This window comes from Cupressus sempervirens, chromosome 4, assembly GCF_028749045.1.
Source record: "Cupressus sempervirens isolate cs-2001-9-10 chromosome 4, ASM2874904v1, whole genome shotgun sequence".
NCBI lineage: Eukaryota > Viridiplantae > Streptophyta > Pinopsida > Cupressales > Cupressaceae > Cupressus > Cupressus sempervirens.
The window spans coordinates 806,525,121-806,542,420 of record NC_143121.1 but is presented as its reverse complement, the minus strand read 5'-3'; the positions used below and the strand labels follow the sequence as shown (position 1 = coordinate 806,542,420).

At 37.7% G+C, this 17,300-nt stretch overlaps 1 protein-coding gene across 4 annotated transcripts in view; it reads right to left on the bottom strand.

Moving 5' to 3' along the window:
* LOC149563846 (ankyrin repeat domain-containing protein 2B-like) overlaps nt 1-17,300 on the bottom strand; it is a 69,867-nt gene that overhangs the window by 33,297 nt on the left and 19,270 nt on the right. The gene's annotated exons all lie outside the window — the stretch shown is intronic.

The window sequence follows — 17,300 nt, the reverse complement described above, 5'->3', positions numbered from 1 at the left end:
ATTAGTTATGATCAAAAGAAAGTGTCTTAGGATAACAGCCACCTTGACTCAACTGCCCAACACCGAGCACTTGAAATTAGCACATCATAAAGTCTAGATGAATTTTGTTGATTCATGATTACATTTCAATCTTACAGGGGTTTTCTATAGGAAACTCCTTTCCCTCCAAAAAGGCATCTGGCTTTAAAGGAAAGCATTGGAACAAGTTTCCTTCTATTCAATAGTTGAAGAAACATAAATTAGTGATCATCTCAATTAGATCTGATGCTAATTCCAGCAACTTAAATAAATTGTCTCCTAAGATTAGCATCTGATCGTGGGAGCAAAATGATTTATCAACACAATAAAACAAGAAAGAAGATACTCGCACTTCTCTGTGTCAATAGGCCAATTATAAAGGTAAAAACTCTGGTTGTAATAGATAGTACATTAGCTTTATGACTTACTTTTTGCCGATTACAATGAGAAACATTTATAAGTAGGAGTGAGTTGACTGCACAATGTTTAGCATGTGACATGATATTCCTAGTCATTACTTTAGATTTGTGAAGCTCAAAAGTAATTGATGTCAGTAATTCAAAACCATAATCACTTTTAAGTGATATTACTTTTTCTGTAATTGATTACTATATTATTCTTTTTCAAGCAATGATTATAATTTGGCACTCTTGGTGACTTTCATGCTAGCTGCAGAGATTTGGTATGCACGAGAAATAATAGAGGGTATTAGAATTTGTTCTCTATAAGGTTTGGAGATAAACTATAGGTTCTATTCATTAAAGACAAATGCCCATCCATATTATCTATTGCAATTCAAATCTCGATTTGAGTAAAAGTATGGTTAGGAATATGACAGTATAAAATATGTTGGTTTGCCTGATATCCCCAGTGAGTTATTCAGTTAGTTAAAATTTGTAATAAATAAATAATGATATCATCATGTTATACAGTGGCTGATGACCCCTTCCTTTGTGCCACAGTTTAAGATCAGTGTGCTTTGGATGCAGGATATCCATAAGAGGCAGCACTCTAGTTTGTTGGTATGCTAATGGAAACTCCTATGCCATAGTCACAACTACAGTTAAGGAGACAAAAGGAATGACGAGCATCTTTGAAGTCTGACTATCAATACACTGAGTTTTGTTTGCACAGCCAGGAAGATGACCTACTAGGGTTTTATAACCCAATAGAGTAGTGAACATGGTGTAGGTGAAGGTGGAGGAGGTTCCTTAGGAAGACAATACCTTGACATCATGATCTCTATCAAAAAACAGAAGGCATGTGATTAGAGGTACAAGGAGTAGATATTAATTGTGGAGTATCATTAAATTAGACACTCGTATTGACAAGAATTAGAATGAAGAAGCTGATCACTCTTTAGCCAACCAAACTATAAAATTTCTTTGTGGTCAAATGTTGTTACAAGTATCTTTATGAATGTGTGATCATTATGACATCAAAAGGTATGAATGCACTAAAATGATAACTTTCTGCAGAACAAGATTTTTTTTGTTTTTTTAGCATTTCTTTTGTATTGTTGCTTGGCCTTTGGAGCACCTATAAGAGACCTTTGTACGTGAGGGGACAATAGCTCATAGATAGAGAAGTAAAAATTTTCAAAAAATCCCGATTATACCTTTTTTTATGGAACCCTTGAAACTTGAGAAATGGGTTGTGCAAGAGTTTTATGGCACACTACAAATGAATGAATGACTGAAAGAATTTAATAATGTCCATGAGGCCAAAGCAACCTATGGGACCACCTAGAAAAAACAGCTCACCCCCTAGACAAAGAGTGCAAGAACATTAGGTATTTTGAAGCTACTTCTTTAAGACTGCTCTTCGACAATCATGCTGATTACTAAATTTTCTGTCCTTTCTAGCTCTGCTTCCTCAAAAAGAGTGCCTAAATTGCATGTTTTTAGAATATCCCCAGAGCTGGATTGGATGTCATTGTATGCTGGGCATTCTATGAAAAAATATCACTCAGCCTCCACCACACCCGTGCTGCAAAATAAACATATTATATCCTACCACTCTTCCTTTAGTATCATCCATTCACCCGTTTCGCACCTCAAATGATGAGAGTTCGTCCTAACTTGCACTATGAGCATTTTAGCTCTCCCTTTTGATATTTTCTCCTATGTATGCTTTCTCCTCATGGTCTCTCATTGGGTTAAATTCTTTGATATAATAGTCTTTTTTGCATCCATTTTGTTTTGACCATATCAGACTTCTGAATTCTTTCTTCACGAACTTTTTAATTCCATCATTGTTATCAGACATTCATACATACTAACGTTCCATTTGACAATTTGCTTCATCCACATGTTCTTTCTTATGTCAAGCCTTTCTTCCACGATCAACTTAGGCCAACGATGATCTTCAATGATAATTTTCATACTTTGGGCTTTCTTTAAATAGCTTAATAACCAAACTATTGATGAGGCCTCTAAAGGGAATATGCCTATTTTGCCTATAGGATCTCATAGGGAACCTTTGTTTTGACTTTGAGACTATTGATGATTAAATGCTTTCGGATTCTCTCTACTTGCCTCCATTTCTCATCTGACATGCTGCTGCCCCAAATCTCACAACCATTAAGGATCACTGGGGTAACCAACAAACCAAAGAGCATCTTTTGGTTTTCCAATCCCATAATTCCACATTGCTACATCTATTTTGTAAAGAATATTGTGTTTTCCAACCTCCCTAAATTATTTTTGTTCTACATGTTTCCCAACTGAGTTTGTTGTTGAAGTTATTTGTACTCATCCACAATCTCTAACGGGCTGCCATTGAAAAGGAAAGTGTTTTTCTATCTCTTGTTTCTTTTCAAAGAGAGAATCATCACTTAGGCTTTGCTAGTGTTCACTTGCATCCTGATCACCTAACATAAAGCCCCAAGTGCCTTCAAGTGTTCCCTTGGACCATCAATAGTTTTAGCAATGCAATTAAAATGAGATCATCCACATATAAGAGTATCTTAATCACATACTTAGCTAGTTGAACCCCATTGCTGTTATTCTTTTCTAAACATTCTTCTGACTTATCAATTTATAATCCAAACAAGGTTGATGAGAGGAGGCATCCTTGTTTTGACACCTATATCACTACCAAAGCTCTTTGACATCCCTACTGTAGTTCTGATTTTAGCCATGACCTTCTCATATAGTCTATGTGTCACATCTCTAAGTTCAATAGGAATAATTTGGTCTTCCATTCTAAGCCAAAGTTTGTTATGTGGCACTTTGTCAAAGGCCTTTATAAAGTCAACAAAGCAGCAAAAGGCCTCTGCACCCTGTGTGTTCCATATTTTGTCAACCAACAATCTTAGTGTAACACCATGATCAACAATGGAGTTTTTTGGTCTAAACCTTGCTTGCCTCTTAGCTCTTTTACCTTTTGATTCAACTCACATGCTAATCTTGCATTCAACCATGCTACCAAAGAGCTTTCCCAGGAGGAGATTGTTAGAAAGTAAAGTCCACCACGACAACTAAGAAAGGAGGGGGGGGGGGGGAAGAGTGAATCAATTATCAGATTAATACAAATTTTATTAACCTTATTAAATCTCAAACATGTGATCAATATAAACAACAACCATAAGAAGATACACACACATAATAGCATCAAATATGTTAACTAGGGAAACCCTTGATCAGAGGGAAAACCCGGTGGGGATGGTACCCACAAGATGTACTAATATATAAATTCCTTGTAAGAGGATGGACTCTATTAGAAGCCAATGAAATACATTCAGTACATATCAATCCCTGTTAGGAGACTTTGAATCCCTATGAAGAAATTCCAACTCTGTTAGGAGCTATAGAAGGCAGAAGGACCCACTATCCAAATAGCTTCATGGGCAAGACCACCAAATTTATTGTCCAATTGGCCTCTATATTATTCCTTTCAGAATAATTAAAAAATACAACTGATCTCAACAACTCAAACTTTTGCTCTGTCCTCTTATTGTGCCTTTTCTGCACCAAACACTTCTTAGATCTTAATACCAAATCCACGAACTCGCATCATAATAATCCCTTTGATCACTTACACGCATTTACAAATCTTCTTCACTTATCACACTTGATCAACTTTCTCACTTCATCACAAGGAAAATAAGTTTCCTTTATACCAAGTCCTCAAAATAAGTCATTGAGTCAGTCTTGAGGCTTTCCCAATTACAATTACAATAGGACCTTATTGAGATAACACGCTACATTACATCTTTTCATAATTACATATCACTGTTGGTTCACATTCTTTACAAATCTTTCACACGTGTGACTTTTGACTTTGTGCACACTTTAATGTCACCATCACAATGTCTTCTACCTCTGTCTAACTTCGCTCACCCAAATTCTATCCTTGTTAGGAGATAGAAACAATCATTAGAAACCACTTCTCAAAACTCTGTTCATAAACTGTCTTCTATAAATCTCAAATAACTATTACCAGTCTTCAACTTTCTACATGCACTCTTAGCCACGTCATCAAGATACTTCGTAGAACATGTCCTCAATTGCGCTCGACCTCATCTTCAATCCTCGATCTGTATGCTCTCAAACACTGTTTGCTACTTTTCCAATCTTCTCAGTATGTTAATGACAAACATAGTCATGAATGTAATAGACAGTCATGCTAGTATACTCCCCCATACGAATGTCGTCAACATTCATGCTAATAATCTCCCCCTTTAGCACTAATGGCAACATAGATGAAAAACATCTAAGTTCCAAGAATACCAAACACAACTGTGATGTTGTTGCTCATCTTTTCAAATCCTCTTCATCAATCAAATCTGAATCTCTCAAGAACAACTCTTCACTAGTAGTGCTGCTCCCTGATTGATATACTTCCCTTATTGACATATCTCTCCCCTATTCTATATGCTCATCTTTCCTATGCATTCTATCCCTTATTCCTAGGAGATGTTTTTCATGCACTCTCTCTCCCCTGCTCATCTTTCCTATGCATTCTCTCCCTTATTCCCAGGAGATGTTTTTCATGCACTCTCTCCCCCATTCAAAGGAGATACTTCTCTCCCCATTCATAGGAGATGTTTTTAATGCATTCTCTCCCCCATTGACATCAATGACAAAGGCATGATTATGTCATTCTGCTACTGAATGTCTTCAATCAGCTCAAGTGTCCAAAGACACCATTCAATACCAACTACCAAAAGTCCTTCACGACTCTGCTCAAACACAGATACTCCCCCATAAAGGAAGCATCAACATTCAGTCTAGATAAAAAATAGTGCTCTGTACCACTGGACTGATGCAATCTTTGCATCATCTACTCTGAAGTAGGCAAGGGCATAACCCCAACCATACCTCACAAATACTCAAATGTATCCTTAGGAAAAGGCTTTGTAAATCTATCTGCAATCAGCTCCTTTGTATTCACATATTCCAGTCTGATCTATTTCTTTGCAACCTTCTCTCTCAAAACATGATACTTAATAGATATGTGCTTCGTTCTAGAATGTAATACAGGATTCTTAGACATACTATACTTGTGTTCTCACAATGTATGATTGTTGTCGGTAAATGTATAATGTAGCCGACGGGTAGAGTAGTATTTGAACGGGCGCGTGACGCTTGAGTCACCCCTTCAGAAAGGTATATGTACACGTCCAAGATGGACTTTGGAAAGGATTGATCATTGTAGACATTGTAATCAGATTGTAATTTGCAAGTGCATACATGAATAAAGTACCTGTTCTGAATCAAATCGTGTTATACATGTGTTGAACTTCTTACCCTATGTGGTAAACATTTGGCGTCGTTGCTAGACGTACTTGGAATGAACGAATGATATGAAGATTAATGCCGAATTTGCCAAACAAGGATCGAAACAAGATAAAAGATAAAAATGAACTAAGTACAGCAAAAGAAATTTTAATTTTAACATAGCAAGCAGAGCACAAACAGAGACTTTAGCAGATTGCCGAGGGGCACTGAAGGCATGAAGAGGCACAGACGGAGGGAGTGCATTCACCCAGTAGGCTGAGGAGTGCCGAGGAATTGCTGGAAGAAACTCGACAACACTTGAATTTGGTGGAGGAAACAAGGGAAGAATTTCTTAACCTATATACGCCGAGGGGAGAGTGTCTGAATGGAAGGGAAGCAACTAGCACGGCTCGGAGTGCCGAGGGAGCACAAGCGTGGAGTGATCTCTTCGTCCTTGATACACCGGACGAACAGATATAGGCGGAGAATAGAACGTCACTTAAAGACTTTTCACCAAACAACGCAGTTGCTAGAAACAAGACTGTTATCCAGAAAAGCGCGGGAGCACAGAGCAGTGCAGGAGTCCAGAACAGCGCACGAGCACAGAACAGTGCGGGAGTCCAGAACACCGCAGGAGCTCAGAATAGCGCGGGAGTCTAGAACAGTGTGGGAGCTCAGAACAGTGCCGGTACACAAGTACCTTAGAATCAAAGGCAAGTAACAATGGCTGGCCCTAAAGAAAAGTTACCCAAGTTTCACGGTGATGGTTCAACAGACCCTATTAGACATTGTAAAATGTGTGAGACCATATGGATGGCAAATGGTGTGACGGATGAGGATGATTGGGTAAGACAATTTCCAGTGACCCTACGGGGTGTGGCGATAGATTGGTTTTCTGACACCAGTCCTTAAAAACTTAATACATTGGAGAATGTTAAAAAAGAATTTATAGCAGAATTCAGATTACTCCGAGATGATAATGAAATAGTGGCAAAAATCTACAGCACCAAACAAGGAAAGAATGAGACAGTCCGAACCTATGCTAGGCAACTGAAAGAATTGATCGGAAAGATGGAGAGTCAACCAGCGGATGGGTTGAAAAAACGGTGATTCATAGAGGGGCTACGACCGGCTCTTAAAAAGAAGATGAAGATTGTACCACCGGCATCGTACACCGATGCGTATACTCGTGCCATGGATTTGGAAAGCGAACAGAAGACGAGTAAGAAGAAGAAACATAAGTCCTCTGATTCGGATGATTCATCCTCGGAGAGTAGTAGTAGTGATGAGGAATCGAACAAGAAGGTGAAAGCACTGTAGAAAGACATGCTGCGAATAATGAAAGAATTCAACAATTTGAAAAAGAATCCAGATACAGTAAAAGGAGAACTGTGGTGTATAGATTGCAAGGAGGACGGCCATATGAAGGGTTCATGCCCGAAGAAGCAGTTTTGTGACATCTGCCAGGTGGCGAGGCATTCCTTGAAAGAGTGCCCGTTTAACTTGAAAACAAAAGGACATCAGCAGGTGTTACTAATGCAGGAAGCGTCGAACAATAGCAACAACGTGGGCAATGATGCAACTTCAGGTGGATATTGAAATAACAATAGACGCGGAAGGGGTGGAAACAATAACAATAACAATGGAGGCCGGAGTAGAATACAATATGATGCGAATGGACGGCCAATGATACAGTGCCGGGCATGTAATCTTTGGGGTCACTTCGTGAGGGACTATACTTCGAAAGAAGCACCGCAGCTACTGTGTAGATGGTGTGGTCCAGGGGACCATGAAGATTCAAAATGTCCTAAGCAAGGCGTAAATTTATTAAGTATCGAAACATGTGATGAGAACGTGCTGGCAATCACGCGAGAGTAGGCGAGGAAAGCAAAATATCCAAATGCGGAAGAAGAAAAGGAGAGATTACAAAAAGCCCGAACAGAGATAGAGAAGCAAATGAAAGCGGAGAAGTCACAAGTAAAGGACACTGCGAAAACTCCGAAGAGAAGCTTGGCGGAACAAAACATGATGAAACAGATAATGCAAATGGAAGTGCCAATTAAATTAAATGATCTTCTTCTCACCATGCCACAGTTGCGTACAGCTATCATAAATATGACACCATCCCCGAGATTGACGAAGGAATCAAAGGATAGTAAGGAAACAACCATGGCAGCAACAACAGATCCGATGTTACTAGCACTTACGGCAGCTAGACATCCAACAGTGGTGGAGATGGGCATTCTGGGTACGGTGCTAACAGATACAATAGTGGATGGAGGATCGGAAGTGAATGTGATGCCGGAAGATATCTGGAAAAAACTTGGACAACCAACACTATGGCCACCCACCTTTCAGTTACTTACAGCAAATCAACATGGGATAAAACCCTTGGGCACTCTAATGGCGCAGCCAGTAACAATTGGGACACAACCATTTTTACTGGATTTTGTAGTTATTCCATTAAAGAGAAGAGGGTACGACGCAATCCTAGGACGAGGGTGGCTAGTGCAAGCTAAGGTAAAGCATGATTGGAAAAGGAACACCTTGTCAATGGAGAAGGGAGGTAAGAGATTTATAATCGATTTGCATACACAAATGGTAGGAGAAGAAGCCACGTCGTCGGACTCAGAAGGCGGTGGCGAGAGTGATGATGAAGGGAAAAAGAGGATGGAACCAGATGATGAAGGGGTGTTGAGAATAGGAGGGTCAACTGATGACGACCTAGATTCAGTAAACGAATTGCTACATTGGCAAATGGAAGACTATGAGGTCTTTCCGAGCTACAATATTTTGAGTGTCGAGGAGGGAAAAGAAGGCCATGAGTTCCCGAAGGAGTATAGTGAACTGAAGGAGGGGGAAGCGCAGGTGGATGAAACACCTGCCCATACGTTCAGTAAAGATAAACCAATAAAGTATGAAGAGCCGACAGTGAAAACAATGAACTTGGGTGATGAAGAACATTCTTGTAGGAGATGATTGGAACCCAGTATTGAAGGTAGCAGCTTGGACGTATAAAGACTTAAAAGGAATACCACCACAGCTATGTGTCCACCGGATACCATTAATCGAAGGTGCGGTACCTGTACAGAAGCGGCCGTACCGAAAGAATAAGAACTATGCAACATGGGCCACAGAAGTTGCACAAAACAGGTGGAAGGTATGGCGTCAGAAGCGTTTAAAATTAAATAGATTTCAACCTGGTCAATTAGTACTAAAGTATAATGGACGAAATGAAATAAGGCCTGAAAAATTTTAAGTTAATTGTGTTGGACCGTACAAGATACGGGAAGTTGGGTATAACGGAGCAATTAAATTGTGGACACTGGACGGAAAAGAAATGCCAGATGCCGTAAATGGATCAAAGTTGAAAATATATAGAGAAAGAAAAGATCCTCCGCCGACAAACAGCTGAACGAAGAAAATATGTCTATAAATAATGTATATATGTAGGAAGTGTATATTTTGAAGCGAAGTTAGGATAGTTTAATTTATTTATAAAAAAAGAAAAGAAAAGTATGTGGCAATAAATAAGAAGTCAGATGTGATAGTCAGAGAACAAGTGAGAAGGATGAAAATAAATTATGAGGTAGAACCGTACGGCCTCAAAAGAATCTTATTGGAAAAGATTTTTTTTTTTTTAAAAAAAATAATAATAAACATGATAAAAAGCTAAGCAAGCAAAGTGAGGAAATAAGAACAAAGTAAGAGTTTTGATGACTATACAGCCCCCTAGATGACCGTACGGCCTCAAACGAAGTTATGTTGGAAATAATAATAAAGCAAGCTTAAAATTTGACATGACCATACGGCCCTAGATGCCCGTACGGACCCAAGACTTATGTGATGGGAAAAAATATAATGAAGTAGAAGCAAGGACTGTACGGCCTTATCCCATACAGACTTGGAGAGCAGTGGAAACAAGCCGTACGGCCTTAAGAAGAGTTGAGAAGAAGTTTACATGACTGTACGGTCTCAAACAAGTAGAAGCAGATTTCACCATACGGATTGTGGCCAGGAAGCAAGAGCAAGCCGTACATAAGAGCTAAATAGGAAGCCGTACTAAGTAGGGAAAGTTACAGCTAAAGTTGTACCATCACCTGGGAGGTTGAATCCAATAAAGCCATACCATAGAAATTGCTCACAGGATTTGTAGAAGCCGTACAATATGGAAGCCAAAAAAATTTGTGAATAGTAATTGCCATAACGGTGTGACATTTATTCACAAAATGACAAAAGGGTAACAATTATGCAGTCTGCAGGAAAGAGGAAGTGGAAGAGCCAAAAAAAAAGAAAACGACGACAAATTGAAACAGTTCGGAATGAGTAATGCATGATGCCAAAGGGAAGGGTAGACATAAGCAGTTGCCAGAAAGAGTGGAATTGAAAGAAAATGATAGACATAGTGTGTTCCATGCAATTTTGTGTGGGTTTCGGAGTGTTAAATTGGTATTGGCGGCGAGGGGCGTTGCCCCTCGACCTCGCCCTGTATTGTACTGCCCCTCGACCCGGCTGGGGGCGTTGCCCCCTAGACTCCCAGTCATTGCGGATTATCAGTCGTGGAAGTATGACCAGTTGATGAGACCTGGAGCTGCGACGGTAGGCATGAGTGAGGCACTTGGAGCAAGTGTTGGACGTGAGGTTGTCTTGGTGGATGCATAGAGAGCTCGGGAGGAGCTGATCATCCAATTGAAGACAGTATGGCAACACTTGGCTCAATGTAACCAGGAGTTGGAACAGAGAAAGCAACACAGGTGGCTATTAAGGTCAGCTAAGGAGACAGTATTGTGTTAGCAGAAGCTACAGATGCAACGTGGTTTGGAGACCAGTTTGGTGCAGGCATGAGACAAACATGAAAGTGATGTGGCAGAAGAAGATTTATCTTGTTGTAGTTAGTCAGTTAATGTATTTTGTTGTTAACGAAATTGTGTAATGAATTTTTTTGTATTGTCGTCCGGAGACGACCTTTCTTTTGGGGGGGGATGATGTTGTCGGTAAATGTATAATGTAGCCGAAGGGTAGAGTAGTATCCGAACGGGTGCGTGACGCTTGAGTCACCCCTTCGGAAAGGTATATGTACACGTCCGAGATGGACTTTGGAAAGGATTGATCATTGTAGACATTGTAATCGGATTGTAATCTGCAAGTGCATACATGAATAAAGTACCTGTTCTGAATCAAATCATGTTATACATGTGTTGAACTTCTTACCCTATGTGGTAAACAATGATAATAGGTTTTGGAATCTCTATCCCAATATCCTTTAACTTCTGTTTCATCCACATGATCTAATTGCAATTGTTTGCTACTGCTACATACTCTACTTCTGTTGTACTTTGTGAAATACAGTCTTGTTTTTTGTTTAGCCAAGAAACCAACCTTCCTCCCAAGAAGAATGCTCCACCACTTGTACTGTTTTTGTCATCCATATTGCTTGTCCAATCCACATCAGTATATGCACATATAGTAAAGTCATTTGATTAGTCATACTATAACCCAAAATCAAGTGTACCCTTCAAATATCTGAAAATCCTCATTACTGCTGCATAGTGTGCTTCCTTAGGATCAGCTTGAAATCTCTGAACAATACCAATTGCATTAGCTATGTTTGGTCTTGTATGAGTCAAATATTGCAAACCTCCTATCATGGATCTGTACTTCTGCTCAATGGTAGGTGTCTCATCTTTGCTAGATAACTTATGACCAGTTACCATAGGTGTACCAACAAGCTTACAACTTTCCAAACCAAATCTCTTCAATAAGTCTTTCAAATACTTAGTTTGAGAAATGAAAATACCTTCATTGTTCTCCACAATCTACAAAACCAAGAAATACTTTATCTCTCCAATAATGCCCATCACAAATTCCTTCTTTATTTCATCAACAAATTTGTTAATTGCATCATCATCACCTCCAAAGATTATATCATCCACAAATATCACAACAATCAATAGACCATTCTCAATTTCTTTTAGTTACAAATTACAATCTGCAATACCTTTAGCGAATTCCAATATTTCCAAATACTTATCCAACCTCGCATACCAGGTTCTAGGTGCTTGCTTTAATCCGTACAATGTCTTCTTCAATTTGCATTCCATATCTCCTTCTGTCAAAGGATATTCTTTAGGCTACTCAATATATACTTCTTCAAGTTTTCCATTCAAAAATGTTGACTCATATCCATTTGATACACTTCGAATTTCTTGTTAGTTGTATAAGCCAAGAACATTCTCACTGCTTCAATTCTAGCAACAGGTACAAATGCCTCCTCATAATCTATACCTTCTTGCTGTGAATATCCTTTGCATACTAGTCTAGCTTTGTTTCTCACAACCTCACCTTGTTCATTCATTTTATCTTTGAAAAATCATTTAGTTCCTATAACATTTTTGTCCTTAGGTCTAGAGACCAATTCCCATGTCTCATTCTTCACAATTTGATTTAATTCTTCCTTCATTGCTTGAATCCAATGATCATCCTTTCAAGCTTCATCTATGTTGCTAGGCTTTGCTTGAGAAATCAAACATAACTCTTCATGTACTCTGTTTCTTGTCATAACTCCTCTGTCTTTGCTTCCAATAGTCTGATCAGCAGGGTGATCCTTTGTCAAATTCTTATTTGGTGTCACTATCTCAACTCTTACTTCTTCTCTAGGTTCAGATCTTGGTTCCTCTCTATATTCCACAACTTGGATGTCATTATGCAAATCATTGTTAGTTTCATAAACAACTCAACATTATTTTGATTAGTCTTAGGATTAGCTCCTTCATCAAAATTATAATAAAGTATTATTTCTTGAACTCCAAACTTCTAATCCACTTTCATATTTGCACTCTCAACAATAGTCTTAGTCCTCTAATTAAAACATCTATAAGCTTTTCTTTTCAATGAGTAACCAAGGAAGATACCTTCATCGCTTCTTGAAATCAAACCTACCAATGTCATAATCTCTCTTGATATAACACTTGCTTCCAAAAATTCTAACATACTTCACTGATGGTGCATGTCCAAACCATAATTCATAAGGAGTCTTGTTTGTACCTTTTCTCATCTATACTCTGTTCATTGTATACACTGTTGTATTAACTGCTTCGCTCCATAATGTCTTTGATACATCATTTTAAACACATAGCTCTTGCTACTTCTATTACAGATCCGTTTCTTCTCTCAACTATACCATTTTACTTAAGTGTCTTAGGGGCTAAAAGATGTCTTTTACTACCATTCACTTTTAAAAAATTGTTAAACTCATTCGAGGTAAATTCTCCACCTCTACTAGATCATAAACACTTAATCTTTAATCCAAATTCATTTTCAGCTCTATTCTTAAACACCTTAAACTTTTCAAATGCTTTAGACTTTTCCTTAAGGAATGCTACCCACAACATCCTAGTAAAGTCATCAACAAGAATCATAAAGTACCTTTCACTGTAGAATCCTCTAGTCTTTGTAGGACCACTCAAATCTGTGTGAACAATCTCCAACTTTGCTATTGTAGCGAACTTCTTGCTAGGAAAGAAGTTTTTCTTCTACTTAGCCATACCACATTCCTTGCATACAACATTAGTAGGCTTTACAATTTTAAGCAAATCTCTAAAAGAAAATGTACTATTTTCTTTCACAATATTATCAAAATTTATATAACAAAATCTTTTATGCCAAAACTAGCTATTGTCAACTTTAGCAACCAAGCATGTCATCTTTGTAGGATTCAGCTAAAAAAATTACCTCTGGATCTTGTGCCAGTGCCATTCATCTTACAATTCTTATCCTTGATGATACATGTCTTCTCTGTGAACTATAATTGATATCCCTTGTCAACCAACTGTCGAACACTTAGAAGATTATGTTTGACTCCATCAACAAAATAAACATCATCTGTGTTAGTTTTACCATCAAGAGTAATAGATCCTATTTCCTTAATATGACAAGCCGCATTGTTCCCAACTCTGACAATTCCTTCATTACAACTGTTGAACTCAACAGATTTATTCATATCACCAATCATATGATGTGAACAACCATTGCCTATAATCCAATCAGCTTTCTTCTCAACTTGTGACACCAGGGCTTTTTCTTCTCTAACTTATTTTTCAAGATTTTCTTCTTTTCTAGCAATAAACCCTAACTCATCATCACTTTCACTCAAAACTCTTTCATCTGATTCATCATCATTTGCATACAAACATTCTCTAGGCTTTCTAGACTTGAAATTCTTTTTGTACTTCTTTACTCTTTTAGGACATTTAGAAGCATAATGACCAAATTCATTACAAGTCCAACATTTAAAGATTTTCTTACCATTTGGTTCTCTTCTTACAAGCAAGGAAATTTCTTTTTCAATCTCTTTGTCTTCTTCAGATCTTGATCTACTACTACTAGCATAATCTCTATTGGTGCTAGCACTCCTTTATAGATTAGGTCGAACACTTAGTGCACTAAAGGTAGTCTCCACTCTAGGTCAATCTCCAACTTGTTTCAAGCTTATTTTTGTTGCTTCCAATCTTCCAAGAAGAGTCTCTCTAGTGAACTTCTATGTACAAGGTATTACCTGCTCAATCATCTATGCTATTTGTTTGAGTGGTGGTATCAAAGTTTTCAAGATTTTCCATATGATCTCATCTTCTTCTTTAGTTCCTTCACAAGCCTCGATTCCTACAACAATTTCTGATATTCTTCCACTATAACTTCTTACAGATTCATCTTCCATCATTTTAGGTTTTTGAAATAGACATCCAATTTTGTAATCTAACCCTTTTAGCATGTTTATCACCTTCAAAAGTAGATTCCAAAGCTTTCCAAATCTCACTACATAACCCTAAAGATTTTAACTAAATGAACTCATTTTCAGGAAGAACTGACAAAAGTGCTTCTCTGGCAAGCATGTTACACATGAGCAAATCTCTTTCAACTTTAGTACACTCTTCAACTTCTGTTTCTTCAACTGTAGTATTCTGATTCTTAGTGATCAATCAATATTCTGGACCCATGCATAGAAGATGTGTCTTCATCTTTTCTTTCCAACTATCATAGTTTAATCCATCAAACTTTGGACTTTCTTTTCTAAAATGACCCACCATTGATCTCCTTAAGCTATTAAGTTTTTCCTTCAAAGACCAAAGGCTCTGATACCAATTGCTAGAAAGTAAAGTCCACCAAGATAACAGGGGGGTTGAATTAGTTATCTGATCAATACTACTTTTATTAACCTTATTAAATCTCAAACATGTGATCAATATAAACAACAACCATAAGAAAATACACGTACACAATAACACCATATTTGTTAACTAGGGAAACCCTTGATTAGAGGGAAAACACCAGTGGGGATGGTACCCATAAGATGATGTACTAATATATAAGTTCCTTGTAAGAGGATGGACTCTATTAGGAGCCAATGAAATATATTCAGTACATATAAGTCCCTGTTAGGAGACTTTGAATCCCTATTAGGAGTTGTATAAGGCAGAAAGATCCACTATCCAAACAACTTCAGGGGCAAGACCACTGAACTCATTGTCCAACTAGCCTCTGTATTGTTCCTTTCAGAATAATAGAAAAATACAACTGATCTCAGCAACTCAAACTATTTCTTAGTCCTCTTATCGTGTCTTTTCTACACCAAACACTTCTTAGATCTCAATACTAGATCTGCAAACTCACATCACAATAGTCCTTTTGATCGCTTACACACATTTACAAATCTTCTTCACTTATCACATACACACTTGATCAACTTTCTCACTTCATCACAAGGAAAATAACTTTCCTTTATACCAAATCATCAAAATAATTCATTGAGTTGGCCTTGAGGCTTTCCCAATTAAAATTACAATAGGACCTTATTAAGATAACATGCTACATTACATCTTTTCATAATTACATATAACTCACAGCTCATAGTCCTTACACATATTTCGCACGTGTGAATTTGGACTTCGCACACTCGCTAACATCATCATCACGATGTCTTCTACCTCTGTCTAAATTTGCTCACCCAAATTCTATCCCCTTATTGGGAGATATAATCCAATCACCAAAAAGCACTTCTCAGGAATTCTGTCTGTAAACTGTCTTCTGTAAATCTCAAATAACTATTACTAGTCTTCGACTTTCTACATGTGCTCTTAGCCACGTCATCAAGACACTCTATGGAACATATCCTCAACTGTGCTTGACCTCATCTTCAATCCTTGATCCATACGATCTCAAACACTGTCTGTTACTCTACTAATCTTCTCAGTCTGTTGACATTAATGACAAACACAGTCATGAATGCAACACACAGTCATGCTATCAATCTCTCCAATGCTCCAACAAGGCTAGTATACTCCTCCATAGGAATATCATTGACATTCATGCTAACAAGAGTTAATCATAATAGTGTAATAATTTGATGGATTATTTATGAGTCCTTTTGTGGAGAGGGATCACTATGCTAGTTGTCTAATTCTCAAGAAAGCCCTCGTTATTGAATTCATCAAAGATGAGATAAATATGAGGTACCGAGATATGCCTGCCCCATTTTAGATATACATCAATGTCTTGGGCCTTTTCTACCACCAATCTCTTTATGCCTTGGAAGATGTCTTCAATAATAAAAAGTTCATTTGTAGTCTTGATTATCAAAGATTTATGTTTATCCTTTTTGCTCTCATATAACATCCTTACGTATTCAAGCCATTGGGGCCCTGTAATGTTTTCTATCTGCTTTCTCTTTTGTTGCAACTCTTTCCAGAACTTCTTGGGATTTTGTTTACCTAGGGTGATCAGCTCCATCCTTCTCATTCTCACATAAGATTCTTTTTTACCTCTTAACAACTGTTCGTACTCTTTTTTGTTCTCTTTACTCATTCTCTTTCTCAACTTTCTCTTAGCCAACTTGTAGTCTTCATCAAACCAAGGGTTTGTTGGGAAAGTATTTTTTGCCTCTTTTTTGGGTTTGGTTCTTTTAAACTTCTCTAATGCCTTGTGAATTAGAGGAACTATGGTAACTTTTTGTACACTTCACTGATCTATGTATGCAACTTCTCTTTTAGGGCTCCAAATCAGCCTTCTAAGAGCATCGCTAAGTATTTTCTGATTTTCATGGTTCATTATAATATTACCATATAAGGATCTTTTCTTTTTCTTAAGGTGGGTTTCTTCTCCTTGCTTCCCCTTCCAGTAAAAGGATAGTGTAAAAAAATTGGATTGTGGTCTAACCTTAGCTCTATAGGGCACTCTCTTATCTCTATCTCTTTAACTCTTTTAATGTGATCATGAGAGCATATAACATAGTCAACAACATTTTGCTCATTATATGTTTTTCATGTAATCCATCCATAATTTGGTCACACTTTCATACCATTACATAGTACCATATTATATAAGTTGCATGAGCCTAGTAATTCTGCCCCATAATGGTTGACATTGTCTTTCCTATCCACTGATATTCTTCCAAAACTATTCATTCTCTTCTTCTAACCATAATGGGTCACTCCTTTCCTTATAGCTTCTTTTCAAATTGACAAATTGATTTTTTTCTCTCCTAGCATTAACATCCTCAATTATTAG